At 39.8% G+C, this 24,672-nt stretch overlaps 1 long non-coding RNA gene across 6 annotated transcripts in view; it reads right to left on the bottom strand.

The window, feature by feature from the left end:
• Positions 1-24,672, bottom strand: part of LOC133256207 (uncharacterized) — a 288,817-nt gene that overhangs the window by 218,281 nt on the left and 45,864 nt on the right. The window contains exon 5 of one of the 6 annotated variants that reach the window (XR_009739129.1): positions 14,677-14,824. The exons of the other annotated variants lie outside the window; for them this stretch is intronic. This is a non-coding gene — a long non-coding RNA (uncharacterized LOC133256207). The remainder of the gene's footprint in view (positions 1-14,676; positions 14,825-24,672) is intronic. 6 annotated transcript variants of the gene reach the window in all.

Below are 24,672 nucleotides of genomic sequence, written 5' to 3'. Positions count from 1 at the left end.
AAATAAATTTAAAAAAAAACAGGGTCATTGCAGATATAATTAGAAAAGGGAATACTTGTGATGAAGTGTCTGAAAATTTGGCTGAATTGCATTCTTCTGTTTGTGGCAAATACAACTTGAAAATAATAAGCCTGGATATTTCATGGAGGAGATTTCCAAGTCAAGTGTTGAGAGTGTGGACTGATTCCTCCTTGCTGCTTATAGTAAAAGCTGAGACGAGAGAAAGAAATTGAACGAGGAGCTGCTAAGCAAAAAGAAACTGGAACTTGAAGATATGGAAAATTCTCATCCTATGATATTGCAAAAAAAACTGGCACCTACTGCATGTTCTGGATGGAGCACCAGGGGCGTGGCCAGATAACATTTTGCTACAGATAACAGTAAGGTCATTTGTGGATACAACAACCAGAAGGTACAGAGCCAGGACAAAAATGAAGGAAAGCTGTCAGACTCTGGGTATCTTACAGGCAGGAAATGGGTAAACAGAGCTGTTTGGCTGCAAATGGGTGATCCTTCAAATAAGGGGGAAATGCCCCTGAGAGAAAAACCACTTCTATTCCAGAGGCAAGGGCCACTGCTCAGAACTGAGTGGGTGAGGTTGCTGCCTGTATGGGCCCAGAGGACAGAGCATCTGGCCAAGAAGGATTATTTTAAGGCAAAAAATCCAGTGGAGTTTACACTGCTAGATTTCAGACCTGCTTGCCTTTTCCTTCTGACTTCTCCCTTTTGGAATGGATTATCTATCATGTGCCTGTCCCATCTTTGAATTTTGTCTGTAGTCTCAGGTTCACCAGTAAAGAGGAATTTTGCCTCAGGATAAAAATCATACCCTGAGTAACACCCATACCTGATTTATATGATGTTTGAATGAGATTTAGGACTTAAGAACTGGTGCTGGGATGGGTTGTCCTTTGGAGACATTGGACTGGGGTGACTGTATTTTGCATATAAGAAGGACATCAATTTGGAAAGACTAGGGAATTCCGTGGCAGTCCAATAGTTAGGACTCTGCACTTTCACTGCAGGGGCAAAGGTTCAATCCCCAGTCAGGGAACTAAGATCCCATAAGCCACACAGTGCAGTCCCCTCCAAATAAATGGGGGGACCAGCACCTCAGAATGTAACCTAGTTTGGAATTAGGGTGTTGCAAACAGTAATCAATTAAGATGAGGTCATACTCATCTCAACTGGCATAGAGTGGACTCTAACTCAACATGACTGGTGTCCTTATCAAAAGGGGAAATGTTGACACAGACATGCACACTGGGAGAATCCCATGTGAAAATTGGAGTCACGCTGTCAGAAGCCAAGGAACTAGCAGGAACTAGGAGAAAGGCCTGGAAAAGAGCTTTCTCTAGCACCTTCAGAGGGAGCATGGCCATACTGGCATCTTGACCTTGGACTTCTGGCCTCCAGAACTGGGAGACAAGAGATTTCTGTTAAGCCACTCAGTCTGCGGTAGTTTGTTACAGCAGCCATAGCAAACTAATACACAGGTTTAGTATGAACTAAACATCTAAACACAAATAACTAAAAACATTTTTTAAACGTTCCCATCAGATAGAAAATTAAACTCTTCACATATTAGTAATTGAATGCTGTCACATGGAGTGGTTGAGTATTTCTGAAATCATTAGTGATTTATTGAAGATGGACTGATTACCTTGCACAGTAGATTAAAATGAGAATTAACCCATTTTGAAAACCTCCAAATTTTCATACCAAATTCAGTGAATTTATGAGCAAAGACTAAAAGGACCTATGAATAAAACCCAAGAATTGGGGCTTCCTTGGTGGTCCAGTGGCTAAAAATCCACCTTGCAATGCAAGGGACACTGGTTCGATTCCTGGTCCAGGAAGATCCCACATGCCATGGAGCAAATAAACCCACGAACCACAACTGCCGAGTCCACACATCTAAAGCCTGTCCTCTGGAGCAAGAGAAGCCACTGCAATGAGAAGCCTGCATACCACAACGAAGACTAGCCCATGCTCACCACAACTAGAGAAAGCCGGCTAGCCGCAATGAAGACCTACCACAACCAAAATATAAATAAATAAATAAATAAATGTGGAAAAAAAAAAAAAGAGCTTAAGAGCTTTTGTAGAAAGTAGGTGTCAGGGAGGAATAAATTTTTCTTTGCCCTTCTAGGTTCTTCAGGCTGGTCTAAGAGTTAAACTGACATCAGAGAGATTAACAGGAGAGAGTCAAACAGTAATAACGTGTACATGGGAGAGACTCAAAAAAACTGAGCAACTTGTCATAATGGCTGAAACCCTCACCTTAAATACCATCTTCAGCTAAAGACACAAGAGGATGTTGAGGATGGGGAGAACAGTTATGGGAGGCGAATTATGGGAGGTAACCAGGAAAAGCATAGTAAACAAAGGTGAGGTTAATACATGGATTTAGGTCATTGCCTTCTCCACTGATAAGACTGTCTAAAGATTTGGTCATCCTCCTCTTCCTAGTATATCTTTGAAACACCCTCACAAATGGAGATTTCTGTTGTAAATGTAAATTTTTCTTAAAAGGGGAAACTCTTATTTGGTGTTCAGAGTTTTTCCCATGTCTGCTGTTTCTCAGAAAATAACCGGCTTAAAATTAAGATACTAAAGAGATATATTTGGGAGTGGGAAATTCTGTTCCCCTACATAGACATGGCAAAGGGTGTTTATATTTAGATGACATATAGACACCTACTCATATTTGTACATACACACAGATACACATACACACAGGTATATGTATGTACTCACACATTAAAGTTATACTGTCTTCTTGATGTGAAAGAAATCTATCATCGTAAGTATGTGTTGGGTGTTCACCCTCTTTGGCCTAGAGTTCTGCCCATCTCCCTAGCTGGCTGTGTTCTAAAGCTTAGCCAGCTCATGGGAACTGATCCAGGAGCACCTGTTATCACCAGTCCCAACCCTGGTGATTCTGACCGCCAAAACTCAACCTCTCAGAACATGCAGCCATTCAAAGTCAGACCCAGAGAAACAAGCCCAGGGGGAAAAAAAAATCTGCATTTTAGATCAAAACATTTTGAAGAGGAAAAAAAAAAAAAAAGGGAGGGGCACCTAAGAGTGAGAGAGATTGATTCTTTTCTCACAAATGAAGTCAAGATTATTCATTCCTGCCCTTTTTTAAGGACAATTAATAGGAATTTCTCAAACTCAGAATGTCGAAACCATTAGTAGCTGATCACTTGAAGTCAGAATGCAGCTGTTATGATTAATGGCTGAATTTTAAATATTTCAGACAGATCAAGAAATTCTTGCACACTCCCCTGCTTGTCATGTGGGCCTCCCCAGGATGCTGGAGACAGTATGATGGCATCTCAACAGGTTCTTCCCTCAATAGAATTCTGCATAATTCAAAAAAAAAAATAAAACCCTAATGAAAATTCAAGCCCTCCCATTCATCAGGCAGCATGAGGTAGAATGGTGTAGTAGAAACAGTACTGATGAATTTGGAAGGAAAAAAAATTTTTTTGTCTTTTTATGCAACCTTAGGTACATCACTCAAATACTCAGTTTTCTCATTTGAAAAATGAAAGTGAAGATGGTAAAGCCTTCCTTTGCTGATATATAGAAAATTCAAACGAAAAAAGAAAGAGCAAAATATTAAGTGCTATTCAAATAAAAAGTACTGGATCCTCCTTTGTACAAGACACATGGACATCAATGAAACTGAATGAGGGAGAGGAGGATATTAAGAATGAATAAGGCCTGATTCTACTATCAAGGAAATTTCAGGCCAGTAGGCATACAGAGTCACACTACAGATAATCATATTTCAGGTAGAAAAAGGAAATACCATAGAACTTGGGGGTTACCTCAGGCCTGGGAAATGGTAACAAATCAAAGAAGGCTTCAAGGAGGAAGTGATATTTGTGATAGAAGTTAGCTGAGACTTGGAGGTCCTGCTTCCTGAATTTTGCTGAGTTTGGGGAGCCAGCAGGGAAACCAATGCCACTGAGGGAACGTGAAACCTTCCAATTCCCTCGCTGAAGCAGGAACCCAGTGTTCTTGTTAAGCCGCCTGAAAGCATGGCAAAAATAGAACAGGTCAAGCATGTCTCCATATCAAACCATTTCCATCTCCCCAGCGTTACTAAAAATGAAAGGGCGATCATCTGGATGGGGATGATATGCCCTTGTTCATATCTATCAGATGCTTTAAAGCCCCCCAAATCCTTGCTACACCTGAGATGAAGGAAAAGGAGACTGCCATGGTAGATGACTCTTTAAAAAAAAAATGTCTAAAAAGAGAACAGTAAAATATAAAGAAATAGTTAAGAAGATGGAAACCATGGGGGATCATGCCTGGCCCTCCTCCCTGGGAACATGATGAGAGTAATCCAGGATCTCCATTCCAGTCCACCTTCTGCACCCCTGAGGTTCACCTCCTTAAAAGGTGGTTTTGATCACATTACCATTATGCTCAGTGGACGTGGCTCCCTGGTGCCTACAAAATTAAGCTCACATCTTTTAAATTAAAATCCTCCATGACAGGATCCCAACTGATTTTTCCAACATTTTCTTCTGTCTTTAACTTCATTATCTCTTCCCTTTGTTCCAGCCAAACCGGATGACACACTCTCCCTGAATCTGGTCTGAACTTTCCTGCCCTCTTCATGTTCAGGCTTTTATTCTCCTGCCCTTAAAGCCTCTATCCCAACATCCACCTTTCAAAATTGAAGCTATTGTTCCAGGACCAATTCAAATCTCATCGCCATCCAATTAAACAATAATTTCCCTGAGCCCCTGCCATGAGCTCCTTCCAAATGCTCACTGGAGATGTAAAGATGAATAGCACCTGTCTGGCACTCTACTTACTACTTCAGGAAGAAAAGACAGACACTTAAACAAGTATCTATTAAAATGCCCTATGCTAGTATGCATAATGCATTGTGCAGACCCTGGACCTTAACCCATAGGCATGGGAGTCTTTTAAGGGTCATTTTAGGATCAATGTCTGATATTATATGTTTGATGTTACCTGATAACTCTGACAGTGGTATGGAGGGCAGCCTGAAGGCAAAGGTAGCAGTTGAGAAGCTATTCTTACAGTCCACAGATGACAGAATGGGTAGTTGCACCATGATAGAGGTGGTGTTCATAAAAAAGAAGTGATGAATCAACAAGGACCTACTGTATATCACAGGGAACTCTGCTTCATGTTATGTGGCAGCGTGGATGGAAGGGGAATTGAGGGGAGAATGGACACATGTAAGTCCCTTTGCTTTTCACCTGAAACTATCACAATATTGTTAATTGGCTATACTCCAATAAAAAACTGGAGAAGGCAATGGCACCCCACTCCAGTACTCTTGCCTGGAAAGTCCCATGGACGGGGGAGCCTGGTGGGCTACAGTCCATGGGGTTGCTAAGAGTTGGACACAACTGAGTGACTTCACTTTCATTTTTCATTTTCATGCATTGGAGAAGGAAATGGCAACCCACTCCAGTGTTCTTGCCTGGAGAATCCCAGGGACAGGCGAGCCTGGTGGGCTACCGTCTACGGGGTCGCATAGTCGGACATGACTGGAGCAACTTAGCAGCAGCAGCAATAGAAAACTGTGGGAAAGATGCTTTGCAAGATTGAAGGCAGAAAGAGAAGAGGGCGACAGTGGATGAGATGGTTGGATAGCATCACTGATTCAATGGACATGCACTCAGGCAAACTCCAGGAGACAGTGAGGGACATGGAAGCCTGGCACGCTGCAGTCCATGGGGTTGCAAAGAGTCAGACACAACTTGGCAACTGAACAACAACAGCAAACAATAGGAAATAAAAAAAATTTTTTAACAAGAAACAATACCTGCAAGGCTTCATCTGTTAGGACTCTCCTAATCTACCTGTATCTATCTTTGGGTAGATATTATTTCTTTCTGCTACTGAACCACTACTTGTATTTTTCTATGTATTGGCATTTTTGACTCATATTACAGTCAATTTTATATTTTATCCCCCCACTATTAAACCAAAAATTCCTGAGTTTGAATTTTGGTAAGTGCTGAAGAAATGAGTGAAGGGACTTGTACAAAGTTGACTTAGAAATGTTTGATTGCCAGAAATAGAATCCTACACAATTTAACTCAAAGAAAGGGAGGTTTATTATCAGGATGCAAAGACAGCTCATGGAAACTGGGGCCAGGAAACAGAATCAGGCCCCAGGAAGGAACTTCCAGGTTAGGGACAATTGTGAGCCAACTCTCTGGGTATGGATCTCTCAGTTCAGATTCTTAAAAGTGAAAATCTGTCTACCCTAGGTACAGACAACTGTGGCCAGGGAGGGGTTGGGGTTACATGATACAAGCATAGCAAAGAAGATCATTTCTTACCTGAATAAAACATCTTTATTAGAGATAATTATTTCAAAACACTTCACAGTCATTGGTCTCAAGTATTCACAAATCACAGTTCTGTGAGATAGTAATGGGTCATTTTTCTCCCCTTAATCTCCCTTTTATAAGCAAGTAAAGCAGCTCAGAGAAGCTACACGATTCGCTCAGAAAGTATCACACAGGAAGTCATTTGTAGAACAAAATAGCTTAATCTAGAAATACACATTTTTCAAATTCAAGACTGATTTGATCAGATTATATGATGTTTCAAAACATTCCTAACTCATCTATTTATAGAACGGTATTTTCCAAGCACTTATAAGGACGATACCCTGAACCTGGGATTGGGAAGAATCTTTTAAAGTGAAATATTTTACTCATCCTGATCATAGAAGCAAAGTGATATCTTTCAATTTACCACTAAAGAAATGAGGCAAATGGGAAAGTGTTTTATTAAAGTACTGAAACTCCTCCCCAAAGTTTCTATAATTAGTTCAGGTACTTAGTGATATTCTAAAGTTATTTTATTTGGCAATAATATTTAAGATTAATATATTCTCTCTGGTATCTATAGTAACCGGTCTTGTGGCATAGTATGAAGATTGGGGATTTATTTATATTTAGGCTTCACCCAAGAGGAAGATTTTTGTATAATTTATTGTTACATTTAGAGAGCATAAAACCTTTAGGCCACAATGTGTAGTTAATATTCAGAATTAAGTCAGTTGATTATGCATCAACTGGTAGGTCAAATTCAGCTTTGTGTGCTATAATTTATAATACAGGGTTTTGCCTGGAGCAACATGGAAGCCCCGAAGCAGTGCTGTGAATTATTACAACTAAATCGGGCACTATCTGCCAAAATATACACGATTGCTTGTATTTCTATTGCACGAAGGCTATAAACATGATTTCTGAGAGCTCTGTGCTGCAAGGACATCTAAATAAAATATCAGTTTCATGACCAGTGTCAGCATTTAGAAACTTCTTTCCTTTATTTGCAGCTGCTACAAGTCTTGGTTTCTGTGGCAATTCACTTCTTAGCCACTTACTAAATGGCAGTTTACAGGTTTTATGACCGCACAGTGTAAGCATATTTCTCTCTTTTCATGGATGCTCAAACTACCCTGCAGTACACTTATGATCATTATTAAAACTGCATTTGGAAAGCATCCTTACATATGGCATTTAATAAGCCAAGATACTTTAATAAAAGATTCAGTACACACTTAAGCTGTATTATGAATTTCTTTTGTTGAACAAGTTGTGTTTTTGATCTCTGTTTACCCAGCCCCTTAGCTAAGATTTCTAAACTAAAATGTGAATGGCCTCTTCTTGGATTGTAGATTTCAACTGTCTTTTTTTTCTTAATTGGTGGAAAACTGCTTTACAGTTTTGTGTTGGTCTCTGTCATATAACAATGCAAATCAGTCAACTGTCTTAATTCCAAGGGAGACTCTGTTCTCTGAACAAAGGCCAGCAAATGTAGCCACCTCTTGGTGATGGATGAGTGGATTTCCTATTTTACAGATCTGTAAAAATTACAGAAAACAATTTTAATCTAAACTTTCCAAAGTAAGAGAAGGTTAGTAAACTCTAGAACATGCAATCTATATACATGACCATTTACATGATGATTACAAAGAGCGTACAATCAAATTTTTTATATTACTGAATTCTGACCTACTCTATCCAAGTGAAGGTCAAAGCCCAAAACTAACATTAGAAAAATGTTCAAGTTAACCAGGGGCAAAATTACATCACACATCCCAGGCACTTGGGAGGCAAGGTTGGTTCCAGCAATCCCTGTCTCTCTCTTCTTCTGCCAAGGGTACATGCTATTGGCATCAGTGGGGTAAATGGAGCCAAGGAAGTAAAAACAACTAGAAACAGATTTTGCCCTAATGAAAACTGGGTATTTTTTTATAGTCATAGTTGTCCAAAAGTTTTGAAAGGAAACAGTAAGGGCAAAGATCCTAGGGTGCGAATGAGCTTGGCAAATTGAAGGAACACCCAAAGTTCTATATTTATAAGGAAAAGACTCCTGACTCCAACTTTTGGTAAACTAGCAGTTTCAGTTTGGGTTACCAAATTTAGTAATCCTTAGTATTAATTTACACTGTAAGATTCTAATAAATAAAGCTCTGCTGCTGCTGCTAAGTCGCTTCAGTCGTGTCCGATTCTGTGCGAAATAAAGCTCAGATCTATACAAAAACAAAAGCAAAAAAAAAAAAGAAACTAACAAAATCTTTCTTATGGATACAGTGTTTGCCCATAAGAATCAAAGAAAAGGACTGGAATTTTAAGCCAAATCTTTGTCTGTCAAGAAACTGAACAAAATCAAGCTTTAAAAATCACCAGAAAATACCAGGGCGTCTCTCCTTCTTGTTTCCAGATAGTGCAGGATGAGTTATTCTTAGCTAGGAGCCCAGTTCACTGATGCTGCTGAGGGAGAATATCTGGAAATGCCCGTGGGAGCCCCAACCACTGATGTGACATCAGTTGTCTCATGCGATGCAGAAGAGGAGAGAACTGTCCAAGCAACTGTGGTACCTGGTTCGCTTGACTTTATGTATGATCACTGGAGTCTTCCCCACACTGAGATGCTATACACCTACACCTCCTGCCTAAAAGGACAGGGATGTGCCAACCTTCAGCCAGCATGCAACAGAACACCTTCTCCAAGGTGGCATGCTGCCTCCAAAATGGCGGTAAGCTACGTTGAAGCAGTGATTATATTGAACACACGTTTTATATCATTTTGGCTTGAGCAAGGAGCACACAGGTGTGGGAAGAGGCCACCCCTGGCAGCCACAGGGGCCCAGCCCTGTCCTAGAGGTGCAATCACCTCCTGTCACCTGTGATGGGACCACCAAGCACATATCTGAAGGTGAAATCTGGCTCATGCCATGAACTGCTTTACATGCCCGGCTAAAGAAAACAGGTGCGTGGCCCCCTCACATCAGGGAACTCACTGTTCAATGGGACATGTGACTCAGCAAGCTGCAGCAGGTGTGCAGCCTGGCAGGCAGGCCCCGAACAAGCTTCTGGAAGGATATGGGACAACAGCAGTGTGCTACCTGGCTGCTCTTTTGTGTTGCCTCCTAAGCCCACAAGGCTGAGAACATGCCAAAGCCCTTACTACTGCAACATCAGGGAGAATTGCAGGCAGCAGCCAAAAGGTTTGGGATTGCAGGCAGATGGTCTTTAGTGTAAATAATCACCAACCTGAGAGTCTCCATGCTTCAGGAAACCCCTAAGGTTCAGTTAGGCTCCATCTTTCCACCCTTCATATATTCAAATATTTGTGAAGCACCTGCTAGTCTCAATATTTTTAAAGCAGATTTTCAAATCTTATATGTACCACTTACCAGGTTTCCCACATGTATGAAAAAAACATCACTACATTCTTCTGCCTTGGCCCAGAGTTACAGTATTACCTAACACCAAACAATATGTTTGTTCCCACTTTAATAATTTTTAAATCAGAAGTATTACAATTATTATTGGCTTCCTTGGTGGCTCAGACAGTGAAGAATCCACCTGAAATGCAGGATACCTGGGTTGGGAAGATCCCCTGGAGGAGAGCATGGCTACCCACTCCAGTATTCTTGCCTGGAGAATCCCCATAGACAGAGGAGCCTGGCAGGCTACCATCCCTGGGTCACAAAGAATCGGACATGACTGAGCAGCTAAGCACAAGATTACAATTATTTATTTTTCTCTAAAAACCAGTAATATGATACATATTACATAGAATTCTTCTATGGTATCTTAAGCAAAAAGAAATAAATCTCAATTTTCACTGACCAAAATTAGCTTTTACAAACAAAAGATTCTAAGTAAGACATGGGTTTTAAATGGGAGAACGAGAACAAGCTACTGATGCACACAAGAATGTGGATGAGTCTTAAACACGTGACACTGAGTGAAAGAAACCGGACACAAAGGCTACATCCAGTATGATTCCACTTATACAGTATTCTTGGAAAGATAAAGATACAGAGACCAGATCAGTGAGTGGTTGCCAAAGACTGAGGGCAAAAGGACGGTTTGACTACAAAAGAAGATAAGAGATTTTGGAGGTGATAAAACTATTTTGTATCATGACTGTGTGATGGTTGCATAACTGGATATAGTTTGTCAAATCTCTTAGAACTATACACCAAAAAGGGTGGATTTTTCTAGGAAAATTAAAAAAAGGAAAATTCTTTTCAAATAATTAAAGAATTGTGTTGTGTGTGTGATGGTTGCATAGCTGGATATAGTTTATCAAATCTCTTAGAACTATACACCAAAAAGGGTGGATTTTTCTAGGAAAATTAAAAAAAGGAAAATTCTTTTCAAATAATTAAAGAATTATGTTGTGGGGAAATGCAAAAAGAAGTTGGATGAATGCTTAATTATTATTGCAATGCAGATGATAGACAAATTCTAAATAAAAGTGACCCACGTTGGTAGAAAATTCTGGGCACACAGAACTATAGGAAAGACCTAGAGTTTACTTTGCATGAGTGCATGCTAAGTCGCTTCAGTCATGTCCAACTCTTTGCAACCCTATGGACTATAGCCTGCCAGGCCCCTCTCTCAATGGGATTCTCCAGGCAAGAATACTGGAGTGGGTTGCCACTTCCTTCTCCAGGGGATCTTCCCAACCCCGGGATTGAACCCATGTCCCTCACATTGGCAGACAGATTCTTTGTCACTGAGCCACCAGGGAAGCCAGAGTTTACTTTAAATATCCTCAAATGCTAAGTCAATACTTACAGTCACAGAGCTGCTCAAGCATTTATGTAACCTCACATACATTCAGGGAAAAGGAGAGAGGGAAGTTAGGCTCCTTTACCTTTTCTGCAGGGGGGAAAAAAAGAGTCCCTAGCACAAAGAGTTACTCTCAATTTATAAGAAAGTAAACTCCACAAGGACAGGGAGTTTGAATTACATACTGGTGCATAGCTAGTACTCTAGAAAGTGTAGACACATATCAGAAGTACAGTGTTGAATACAGCGTTGAAGCTGATCTGCCTAGATTAACTCAAAGGATCATCCCCCATTTCCAAATACACAGATGCGTGAGATAAAATTTAACAAAAGAATGTTAAGTACGTAATGGGGCTCAAACCCAAGACAGGTGACAAAACTAAAAAGGAAGAAGGCGACAAAACAAAGCCACGGTTATGGACAAAAGCCCACTAAAATGGCCCATGGGACTCTTGTATTTGAACTTAAGTCCTAATAGCTGGGAGATGGATTTCCGATATGGGCAGGGAGTGGAGAGAAACCAAGGGCTTCATGACCTTGAAAAGCTAAAACTGATCCTGCCAGAACTCAAGGAGGGCTTCTTCAGATCTGGAACAGAGTCTGGAAGAGCTTCACCGACTGGTTTGGGAAGCAGAAAGGAAGCTTGACATCCACTGAACCAGGATAAAAAGAGTCGCGTGCAAGAAGCTGGGACCCCCATCTGTGCCATATAAATGTATGGAGTCTACAATCATGACTTGCATATTATGTGACCTCCAACCTTAAGTGAGAAGTTAACATGGACTGGGGACCAGGGAGCCCTGGCAAAGGCAACCACCAAGTTTACCACTTGAGACTCCCACAGAAAGCAAACCCCACATAAATTGACCCATAACCCAAGATTACAGATAATGTAAGCTAAAACAACACTATGTAAAGAGTCAGCCAATGCAACCATTGTGCCTATAAATAAAAAGGCAATTTAAAAGAGGTCTTAAAATAATTATGATTAGATGTTCAAAGCAGAAGCAAATTTGCTGTAAAGTTAATGAAGCTAATGCTTCTGGGCCTCTCACGGGCACAGCCCCTTTCCAAGGCCCTGGGAGGGACCTTAGGAATGTACTCACAGGGCCTCATGTTGTTATAAAATTTACAAAAGATATTTTAACCTTAATTAGTTGAGACCACTGTCTCTTTCCGTTCTGTCTCACTCACACTTCTATTTTTATCTGAAGATATGAGAATGGCAATGGACATCTTTGGGATTAGATTGGAGTTGAGATGTATTTTGAAAATGTATTGTTTGGAGTTATTCGGATATATTGATGAGGATAATAGTCATTTCTGTATAGTGACATGAAGGTATAGGACCAAAGATTGTATCCTACTGTAAACTTATCCTAGAGTACCCTGCACCACAAATATGTAGAAAAGATAAAACAACTGAGATCTTAGAGTCTCATATGTAGAAAATTCTTTCAATTCTTGAAGATAATATATGAAAGAAATTAGAGTTCTTCCCAAATTTGACAGTGATTCTTATATTGCCAAAAGCTATGTGTGAAGCTGAAACTAATTTTTATAAACCACAGATAATAAAAGTTAAATTCTAATTTAACACTAATCTCAAGTATACTAGAGAAAAGACTGAATTATCTCTCTGTTCTCCCTTTAAAAATACTATAAATGTGTTATAGGAAGAGGAAGTCAAGGATTGAGCTGTGTTGGGTACTTAATAAATAAAAGTATTTTACTTTTATGGGCTTTTTTGTGGTATCTGGTAGCTTTTTGAACTAACAATTTTTGTGGTTTCTTTTCTCATTCCAAACAAATATTACCTAGTATATTTAAGTTTGTATCTGTAATTGTTTACTTTTTTTTCTTAAAGACGGGCTGTCAAAAATGCTTCAGGTTCCACAAATCTTTGACCTCCCCCTGGTTCAGAAGCTAACAGAAAGAACAGAAGTTATATGCCAAATATAGGGCAGCATGAAAAAGAAAATATTTTAAAAAGAATCAAATAGAAAATCTAGAAATAAAAATATCAAGTCAGTGAAAAAAATTCAGTGAAAGAGGTGAACAGAAAACTAGACAGAACCACTGAGAGATTAACTGAAATATAAAAATAGATATAAGAACACTTCAAAATACAACACAGAAAGAAAATATGAAAAAGAGTTAAGACACATGAAAGTTACAGATTTCCAACATACACATTATGAGTTCCACATGGAAATAGAAAGAATGAAAACGAGTAAATATTCAAAGAGATAATACTCAAGAATTGTCTAGAAATGAAAACCAAAGTCCTCATATTGTTGAAATGTACAAAATCATGAGAAGAATAAATTAAAGCAAATGCACACATATACACACTGTAATAAAACAGTATATTATAAAAAAGAGACAACTTTAAAAGCCATCAGAGACAAAAAGATAAATTAACAAGCTTTAAATAAAATTAGGCTGACTGAGGACTTCAATCAGCAACAGCAGACGCTAGAAGACAATGGAACATGCTATCCAGTTAAACCACCATTCAAAAATGAATGCTAGGGACTTTCCTATAATTCTATAAAACGTATTTGGCTAGTACTCTTCAAAGTGTAAAGATCATGAAAGATAAAGAAAAGTGAGGAACTACCCCAAACTGGTGTAGACGAAGATTAACTAAATGCAGTGTGTGATCCTGGATTGAATCCTGGATTGGATCTAGATCCTAGAAAAGTATAACTTAGGACCAATTGAAAAAATGTAAATATGGTTTATAGAATAGCAACGAGTATTATACTAATGCTAATTTCCTAGTTTTGATCATTTTACTGTGATTATTTGAAGGTGAAGAAGAAGGATATGCTAAAATTAGCTGTACTACTTTTGCAACTTTCTGTAAGTCTGAAATTATTATAAAACTTAAGAAATAAAAATATACTTAAAAGATTCCATATCAACATTTTAGGAGTACCATTAAAGAATAAAAACAAAGAAAAGACAGGAAACTTAAGCATTCCTACTGAAAACATTAAGAGGGAGAAAAACAGAAGCAAAGAAATAGCTTGTGAATACAGAACAAAGTAAGATGGTAATGTATAGTAAAAAGATATTAGCAAAACGGGAAGCAGAATTTATAGCAAAATGCATGAAAATAAGAATGTAGTTTAGGATAATTAACACAAGCTGCTATGACTGACCAACTCCCAAAATCCCAATGGTATAATATGTAAAGTCTGACATCAGTGACAAGGCCTATGTCACCTGGAACATATGGTCTCCAAGATGATCTCCAGAACTCATCAGATGGCCCCAAGCTAACAGCAAGGCTGCAGAGCACAAACTACCCACGCCACAAAGAGCGGACACTATAATGCTAACAGGGAAAGCAGCATCAGCGAGATGTAACAATCATGAATTTCTGTGTGCCCAGCAGTTTCTTCTCACATAAAGCAAAAAGTGACAAGAGTTACACTGATACGCTGACAAATTGAAACCACGCGTGGGAATTCTTCACACATCAATTAGAGATTACTGTTAGCTGCTCAGTTGTGTCCAACTCTTTGCAACCATAGAGACTGTAGCTCACCAGGTTCCTCTTTCCATGTGATTTCTGAGGCAAGAATACTAGAGTGGGTAGCCATTCCCTTCTCCAGATGATCTTCCTGACCCAGGGATCAAACCCAGGTCTCCTGCATTGCAGGCAGATTCTTTACCATCTGAGCCACCAGGAAAGCCTAGTAAGAGATCAAATAAACCACAAATTAGCAGAAAGATAGAATTTGAGCAGCACTAATGCCAGTTTCAATCTAATAGTAATACAAAGAGCCCTGCCACCCATGTGGAGAATGCACATTCTTTTCACATACGTGGAACGTCATAAGTTGATTACCTACTGAATCATAAAGGTTGTTTCCAGAAGCCCCATGGAGTCTGTCATTAAGAATTCACAATATTACTTGAAAGTAATTATAAAAAAATAAAGCAGAAAAAGATAAAAGACATAAATTTAGAAAATGAAAGTCATACTGCTAGGTAACCAATGAGTTAAAGAAAAAAAATATAGACTTGGAGGTTATGAAATATTTGGAACTGAATAAAAGTGAAAGCAATATATATTAAAATTATGCTACCTGACGAAGGAGAGAATTATAGAAAATTTGTAGTCTTAAATTCATGAATTAAATATTGAAAATAAATGAGTTAAATATTCAATTTAGGGAGTTGGAAAAGAAAAACAGAGCCAACCCAGAGAAAGTAAAAGAGAATAAATTTAAAAGATATGAGCAAAATCTTATAGAAAAATATATTAATGGTCTATAAAACCAAAAGCTGATTTTTGAGTGACCAGTCAGGAAAAGAAAACCTCAAGCAAGTCTACCCAATGAAAAAGTAAAGAAAAAGTGATAAATTGTATCTGCAAAGAGTATCCTATGAAAGAATTGAATTATTATAAATTAAAAAAATTAGATGACATAGAAAATTATAGACAGATGATAAAGAGATATAGACATGGCTATATAAATAGATTTGTGTGTTTTTAGACACATACACACCCATACACACATTAAAACCCAAGAAAAACTAGAATAACAATAAACCAGTAACAATTAAATAAACTGAACTGCAACTCAGTAAGTGGCTTTGTACATGACAAAAGGTGAATTAAATCCCTGGATCATACTCCACACAAAAATAAACCCTGGATAATTAAATGCCTATAAGTAAAAAAAAAATCAAACTTTTAAAATCATTATAATGAAATACAGAATATATTTTGAAATAATAGTTAAAGCTAGCTATTTGGATCTGAACACAAGCCACGTAAAGACTTCCTAAAATCATTAAGAAAAAGACAAAATATGCCACTAGCAAAATGTCAAATATATGGTTAAGCAATTCATCAAAGGTGGAACACAGTGTCTCTAATGATAAGTTACATGCACATTTAAAACCGAAGACACAATCAGGTAACTTAAAACCAAATGTTGGAGAAAATATGGAAAAACAATAACTCTAATACAATTCTGCTGGCAGAAGTATAGACTGCTATAGTCGCTTTAGAGAGCAATTTAGCAATTACCTATCTAGTTCAACAATTCCATTCCTAATCTAATACCTTTCAGTATTACCATATCTACATTTTCCTTAAAAAGAAAACTAATCCAAATAGTTTACATGTTTTATCAAATCCTCAGAAATAAATTCTCACATATAATCCTTATTTTTCCAGTTTCAAGCAACTGGAGAAAAAAAATGAAAATTATGCTGTTCATTTTATATAACTTGATACCAAAACCAGAAATCCTCACACATTTTTACAAGGAGAACAGTACAAAATTACTCACTGCATTATCATCTGAAATAATCAATGTCCACAAAACAGAAACATCCATCAGTAAGGAAATGGACACATTACGTATGCTAAGTCACTTCAGTTGTGTCTGATTCTTTGTGACCCCATGGACTGTAGCCTGCCATGCTCCCCTGTCCATGGGATTTTCTAGGCAAGAATACTGGAGTAGGTTGCTACTTCCTTCCTCAGAGGATCTTCCTGACCCGGGGATCACACCCGTGCCACTTAGGTCTGCTGCATAGGCGGGCAGGTTCTTTGCCGCTAGTGCCACCTGGGAAGCCCCTGGACACATTATAGAATACTCATACAATGAACTACTATACAGCTGTTAAAACAAATGCACTGAGCTATCTGTATCAACATAGATTGCAATAACACAAAAATGAGTGAAAACAGAAAGTTGGGAACTCTGAGGTTGCTACACTGTGATTTGTAGCAAACAGAAGTAAATAGATAAATAGACATCACATGAAATTCCTGTGAGTGGAGAGGAAGGAAAGTGAATGGGAGTGAGAAGGGGTACAAGGAGACTTCAACTTGCCTGGAGAGAAAGAGAGCCAAAGATTGAAACAAAACCAAGTTCCTTCCAACTCCTTCTGTCCAGGCTAGTGCCACATACAGGGTCTATGCAGTTAAGAGACAGGTTTTTTTTTTTTAATATACATTTATTTATTTTAATTGGAGGTTAATTAATTTACAATATTGTATTGGTTTTGCCATACATCAACATGAATCCACCACAGGTATACACGTGTTCCCCATCCTGAACACCCCTCCCTCCACCCTCCCCGTACCATCCCTCTGGGTCATCCCAGTGCACCAGCTCCGAGCAACCAGTATCATGCATCGAACTTGGACTGGTGATTTGTTTCATATATGATATTATACATGTTTCAATGCCATTCTCCCAAATTATCCCACCCTCTCCCTCTCCCACAGAGTCCAAAAGACTGTTCTATACATCCGTGTCTCTTTTGCTGTCTCGCATACAGGGTTATCGTTACCATCTTTCTAAATTCCATATATATGCATTAGTATACTGTATTGGTGTTTTCCCTTCTGGCTTACTTCACTCTGTATAATAGGCTCCAGTTTCATCCACCTCATTAGAACTGATTCAAATGTATTCTTTTTAATGGCTGAGTAACACTCCATTGTACATATGTACTACAGCTTTCTTATCCATTCATCTGCTGATGGACATCTAGGTTGCTTCCATGTCTTGGCTATTATAAACAGTGCTGCGATGAACATTGCGGTACACGTGAAGAGACAGTTTTATTGCATCAAATTTGAACTGTGTGCACCTATTACATCTACATCCCATGGGCCACTTTGTTGCACCCAGAAATCTTTTAAAAGTTTCTCAACCTTCTCCCCTTATAAGTACCAAAAGACTACAGCTGGCTTCCCTGACTTTTGGTTGTCATAAGAAGTCTATTATTGTCTGAGATCCGGGGACACAAGCATCTCTGGTTTTCTCTTTCCTTTTCAGTCTCTGCTTGCTCCTTTGAAGACCTTACCACATTCAGAAGTTAGTGTGCCCTGCTTTTCTGTGCAGGCTCTTGAAAATTAGAGCAATATAGCATAGTAATCAGAGTACAGAATATGCAGTACAGCTGTTGGGACCCTATTCTGTCTGTGTGACCCTGGGTGAGGCACTTGACCTCTCTGTGCCTCAATTTCAGCCTCCCATAACATGGAATAAAAATAAGAAGTACCAGGAAGTTTATTGGGAGGTTTATGTAATAAGAGGTCACCCTTGTTGCATGTTTACTATGTGTCAGTCACTAGATTAAGTGCTTGACCTGTCTTAACTAAGCTAATCCTCTTAACCATCCTACAAGTTGGACATTTTTCTATGTTCATACAGTTGAGTACGGGGAAATATAAATAGGTTAAATTATTCATCTAAACTTACACAGTGAGCAGTTTGCCCCTACTTACTGTGGTTTTGACCCCTCTGCTACAGAACCTTCTGGTAAAAGAAGGATATAGATGTTCTTAGGTAGCACCTCATAGGGTGCTTAGACCCAGAAAACACTCAATACATGTTAGCTGCTATAATAGACATTCATACCCAAACTATTCAGCAAACACACACTTCTCAGAATTCACCAGGTTTTATCCACGAAGAGAACCACTCAGCATAAGACTCACTCCTGGGACCACACCTGTGAGGTTCCACCCTACTTCCAAAGGAAAGTGTCAGAGAGGGGAGAGAGCCGCTGCTACATTGACCACGTGGCTCTGTCTCTGCAAACCCACCCCTTAAGAAGTGTGGCTATGAGCACCACAGCCTGGCATGAGCATCTTTTTTAAGTTACTTCTGTGCTTTAGTTTTCTAAGCCTTAAAATAATGCAAACGGTTCATGAATAGGGAGGGACTCCTCCTAGGTCATTTCCCCCCAGCCAATTCAAATGGTACACTCTTCTTGAAGGAGTATTTATTGTGTGTTAAATAAGTAACTGGCTTACTTAGAGACAAACTGCTTCAACCTAAAGGAATGAGAATCTCTGAGATGAGTCAAACTTCTGAAAGGGTGTTTTCGGCTGAGATGCTGCTTTGGTGTCTATAGGACCTGAGGAACGAATTAACAAGAAATGCCTCCCTAGCCTAAACGGTCAAAGAATGTTTATGTCAATTAGGATTCCTATAATACAAAGGAATACTGTGACGCCAATAAAAATCACAGTTGTAAGAGTTTTTAATGATATGGGGAAAATCTTGTGATAGAATGTTCAGTGGAAAGGCAGGATATGTAACTGCATATAAATTGCAATCTCAGCTATATATAAGATAAGCACAGAAGAAAGACTGAAAAAATGCAGTAAATGTTAACAGTGTTTATCTCTAAATGGTGAGATCCCAGATAATTTGTAGATCTCTCTTTAGACTTCTTGGTGTGTTTGCAGTTTCTACAAAGCACCTCTTACTTTTGTGTGAAAGAAGGTTAACTTTTTAAAATTTTCTTGAAACATTCCTATCAAAACCAGCACCCCATCCACATTCATCCACCAAGGGCAGCCAAGAATGAACACACATGGAGTCAGAGAGCTCTTTCTGGGCTCGCACCTTTCCAGCCACCAGTCAGGGAAGCTTGAGGAAGGCACTGTAAGCCTTCAGTTGCTTTTGGACAAACATTGATAAAAGTCACAGCTCCACCTCACCTAGACACTGTCAGCACAACGTGATGGAAGAGCAGTGAAAGGGCTTTGCAAACTCAAGTATTAGTACTATGGCAATGGCACCCTACTCCCGTACTCTCGCCTGGAAAATCCCATGGACGGAGGAGCCTGGTAGGCTGCAGTCCATGGGGTTGCGAAGAGTCGGACATGACTGAGCGACTTCACTTTTCACTTTAACCTTCATCTAGTTTTGTTCGCTCTATCATAATGGCACGGGCACTGGGTACTGCCCTCTGCTCTCAGATGCACTCATGCACAGTACGTTTAGGTATAAGAGAACCCTAAGTACAACTGTCTCTTACTAACTCCTCTGCCAGGCCATTCTCTGCCACTTCCCCAGCACCCCATCACCTTTGCAGTGACCTGCTGCTGCCAAGGGACTCACAGCCTCACCTCCTTACCTAGAGGAGCTTAGTGCTTGAGCAGGAGAAGGATGACACTATCCTGGATGCTTCCTATGAAGTGGGTACCAGGAAAGGGCAGGTGCAGGAAAAATAAAACAAGCAAACAAACAAACAAAAAAACAGAAAAGGCAGCACCAGAATTCAGAAGGGAGAGGGCAACATTTCAGGAACTGCAGCATCTTATGGTTCCGGTTTCTCCACCAGCCAGAGAAACGTGGAGAAAGCTCTATCAGCATCTGGTTGACTTTCCACAATCAGTGAGTGTCCCGTTCCCTAACCAGAGACATCCTTAATGAACTCTGACCTTTCACAGCCCTTATAGGTTGCAAAATATGTTGACATAAGTTTTCTCTCTTGATCTTTGCAACACGTTTGTGAGAAAATACCATCATTTCCATCATAAAGACAGATGATAAAATAAGAGCTTGGATAATTAAAATGTATCATTCAAGGCCATACATTTAACTCTAAAGAATCCAGTTTGATCTTAGTTAATCAAACTGCATCTGGTGCCAGTTCTTCCAGTTTTTCGCAACTTACATCTTGTTAGATTTTTGTTGGCTGATACTATTCCACCATGTTGATTCATGGTGGCTCAGATGGTAAAGTGTCTGATTGCTCACAATGCAGGAGACCCAGGTTCTATCCCTGGGTCAGGAAGATCCCCTGGAGAAGAAAATGGCAATCCACTCCAGTACTCTAATTCCATGGACAGAGAAGCCTGGTGGACTACAGTCCATCAGGTGGCAAAGAGTCAGACACAACTGAGTGACTTCACTTTCACTTCTTTCTTTCACTCTTCCACCCATACTTTCCAGACCCTGATCCTGTTTCTATTTATGAATTTGTTTTTAAATTTTAAGAGTAGGAATTAGATAACTATTTTGGATCATTCATTCATTTACACATTTAAAAGCCTATGATGTATCAAACACTGTTTCTTGCAATAGGGAGTTAGAGGGAATAACAAGGATGAATTACATCCCTTATCTTTGTCACCCTCATTTTTGAAGGAAAAAATGCATGTGTCACATCTCTCTCACCTCCATCCCTTTATCATCTCCCTTCTGCACTGTTTCATAGGCTTCAAGCTGGTCTCTGACCTACAGCCCACCCTGCTCCTGTCTCTTAACACACCTCACAGCCATGCCTCTCTTCTGCCACAACCCCCACTTGTTATACATAGCTGCAAGAGAATAACATTTTAAGATGGGCTGCAGGGACCCTCTGGGCCTATTTCCTCCCTCTGCCCCAATCTCTTCCCATTTCCCCTGCACTGAGTTATGCTCTGGTGAAAAGCCACTCAGATCTCCAACCCACTGGACTTTGCTCATTCCCAGCTTTGCCCACACAGAACTTTCTGCTCAGTATGCCCCTTCTTTATTCTTGCCTTGCCCATTCCCATTCAGCCTTTATTTAAAAAAACAAAAACTCAGATGCTTCCTTTTCTTAGAATGCTTTTCTGATATCTTCCTTTCCTCTCAGAAGCCACGTCTCCTCACATGGAGTGAACCCCCTGGTCACGCTGCGTTGTCAATTTTCTATACCTGTCTCTTCTTCTAGACCCCAGAGAGCAGAGGGGATTATAGTGACATCTTAGCATCTAGCTCGCAGACAACCTGGAACATGGTAAAGGCTCAATAAATAGCTTTTAATTGAATTAACTGAATTGGGAAAACAAAGGGTGTTCCTAATCATATACTTACTCCCCACCTAATTAAAATCTATTGTTGTCTTCTCATATCTTTTAGTCTGGTGGAGGGAAGGGTGGAGGAAGGATCATGGGATTCCACATATTTTCTGTTTTAATGTGTTAATCTTAAAACCATTCATTATGTCATGTTTATTACATATTTGTTACAAGTTGAATGAATGTTTCTTGGGTTTTGTGTGCAAGGATTAAAAAAACAAGTTTGGAGCAGCGACAAGGGGCTCTGCCCTCCAGAGCATATAGTGGTGTTAGACATACTCTCTACCTGCAAGGAGACAAGCTGGTTCTATGGATAGGATCTGAACACTTGTGTGGGAGACTATTGATTACCCATGAGTTCAGGCATGGGGAAGAATCAACAGTAGAGGGGAGCAACCAGAGCAAAGAGGACAGATGAACTATCTGAAAGAGAAGAAACAGAGCCAAGAGCAAAAGCTCAGGTCTTGAGTCCTGGGCTCCCTGAAATCTGAACAAATGAGGAAGAGCAGCCATCTATAATGTGAAGTGCAGCAGGAAGGTCAAGGACAAAGACAACATTCACTTTGGATGATAAGACAGACCCCCTAAGGACAGTCTGGTTGGACTATAACTACTGAGAGACTGGGGCCATTTCTGCAGCACCTTTTACTGCTCAACAAGTGTTTTTCCATTATTGTGTTTTCATCGACTGATTGACAGCAAGGCTTAAACAGGCTCAGTGAGGTCCTTAAGCCAGATCCATTCCTCTTTCCCTCTCTCTCAATCAGAACAGGAGGAGGAGGAGGAGGAGTTTCCAAACTCTGGGCTCCAAAGTCAGCTAGCTCCCTGTGCTTTACTAAATACCTCCACATCAGTATTCCAACCCAAGAGTCCCTCCAAATACCCATGTAAACATTCATTTACATTTAGATTGTGCTTATTTGGATTCAGACTCTTTCCCTGAAAACTCTAGCAATCCAATTATCAAGAAAACCTTTTTGGGTGGAGTCCTTCTTCTCCCCCAGGAAACTCCTCTGTTGAGCAGGAAGCAGCTCTAGGTGCTCCTGTCTGGATGGATTTGTCAACATCCCAGTATGCTTGAGGACAAAAGTCAAAATACATGCTCTCTTCAGTAGGGGAAGATGAAGGCTAAGGAAGTATGGGATCCTTTCACTTTAAAGGGTAGAGGGAGAGCTTGTCAGGAAAACTTTAGGGAGCAAAAGCCTTGAAAAAATCACTTGGGATGGTAGAAAGATCTCTGCTCTGGAATTACAGAGAATTTCTTTCAATTCACAGTCCTGTGGCTTCTTAGCCTTTGGGCTTCAATTTATCTATACATCTCTGCACAACAGGGTCAAAGAGTTTCATTAACTGTCTTATTATGTACCTTAAAAGGATGCCTTGATATTTAATGGAGCAAGGTATATTAATATCCCTAGTACAAAGCAGACATTCAATAAATAATATGCCCTTCTTTGTGAAGAATGGGGATGGTGACTGCGGGAAAACACAGAGATTAATTTCTCCCTGGAAAGTGAGAACCTGTGGGTCAAAGCATAGAGGACTGGGCAGTGAGGGAATTCATGTGCAAGTTCCATGTCTTGAGAATCACTTGCTCCAGTGAAAATAGTGGTTCTTTCATCATATCTTGGATGAGGAGACTCAGGGCTGAATTTAAGGACAAGTGAAAGTGAGACAGGAAGGAAGGGGCATAAAAAGAATGATACAGCCATTAAGAGCAGGATACCACAAAAAAGTGGTTAGAACCAACTAGGTCCAAGATGGCAGAAGATTCGAGTTCCAGTAGACCCTGAACCTCATCACATGCTCATTGTAATACCTTAGTTAAATGACACACCCACAGGCACCATGACAAATTAGAGGTTAACCATAAAAGCTCAAAAAGTGAATGGTGCCCCAAATCTTGGAAATCCCCACCCCTTCTCCAAATAGAATGCTGCTCGCACTCATTAGCCTATGAAACTACCCAGCCCATAAAAACTAACCAGCCCCGCAGCTTAGGAGGCTATTAGTTTCTCAGACAACCCCAGGGACTGGGGCTGCCTCTTACACCTTCTAAGATGGCCCACACTCTGTCTATGGAGTATGTATTTCTCTAAATAAATAAACTTGCTTTCACTTTACGATGTTTCACTCCTGAATCCTTTCTTGATCAAAGCCAAGATCCCTCACTTGGCAGCCTGTCCCAGGGAATCACCCCAGATCTGGGACACAGCCATGCTTTCCTACACCATATTTTTTCTACAACAAAAGAAAAGGAAGTACTTCTTTACCCAGCAGGTTATCAACATGGGGATCAGGTCATGCCTAGGGATGCACAAAATCCATTCCCTTTAAGGTATCAGGGAGCTTTCCTCTGCCTACTTATTAGAAATCCAAGACAAGTCAGAAGAAGGAAAAGAAGGAAATAAAGAACAGAATCACAATAAAACAACTGCTGCACACACTCCATGTTCTGCATACACACGAGTTAGCGTACCCTCACCCAAGCAGGCTTCAGTGCTAGAATCCCAGATCACAGCTTTGGCACACGACAAAACTATTAGCCAATATCTGTGAAGGTCCCACATGGTCTAACGGGTGTTAAAAACCCAGATGCCTTCAGTGGCTTTCAGGCAATATTTCCATAGCATTTGGTGGTCCCATATACCTTCACAGTGCTCTTCTTTGTCAACCAGCCTTTACAGTCATCTCTGACGGACAGAAGACTCGATATTGTATATTTTGGAAATGGGATGGATGAAGAAATCAGGACACAGAGAAGAACCTGACCAAGAAGCATGAAAGCTGATCCTGTTACTGCTCACCTTTGATGGGGCTTTAAACTGGTGCAATCTTATTATCCCTATTTCCTCATTAGTAAAAGGAAGATGTCCATGTAGCTCACTACAAATGCATGGGGAAAGAGGGATAAGGGCCTGCACTGGTATAGCCCCAAAGCATATT

Source organism: Bos javanicus, chromosome 10 (genome assembly GCF_032452875.1).
Source record: "Bos javanicus breed banteng chromosome 10, ARS-OSU_banteng_1.0, whole genome shotgun sequence".
Taxonomy (NCBI): Eukaryota; Metazoa; Chordata; class Mammalia; order Artiodactyla; family Bovidae; genus Bos; species Bos javanicus.
This window is presented reverse-complemented; position numbering and strand designations above follow the sequence as displayed.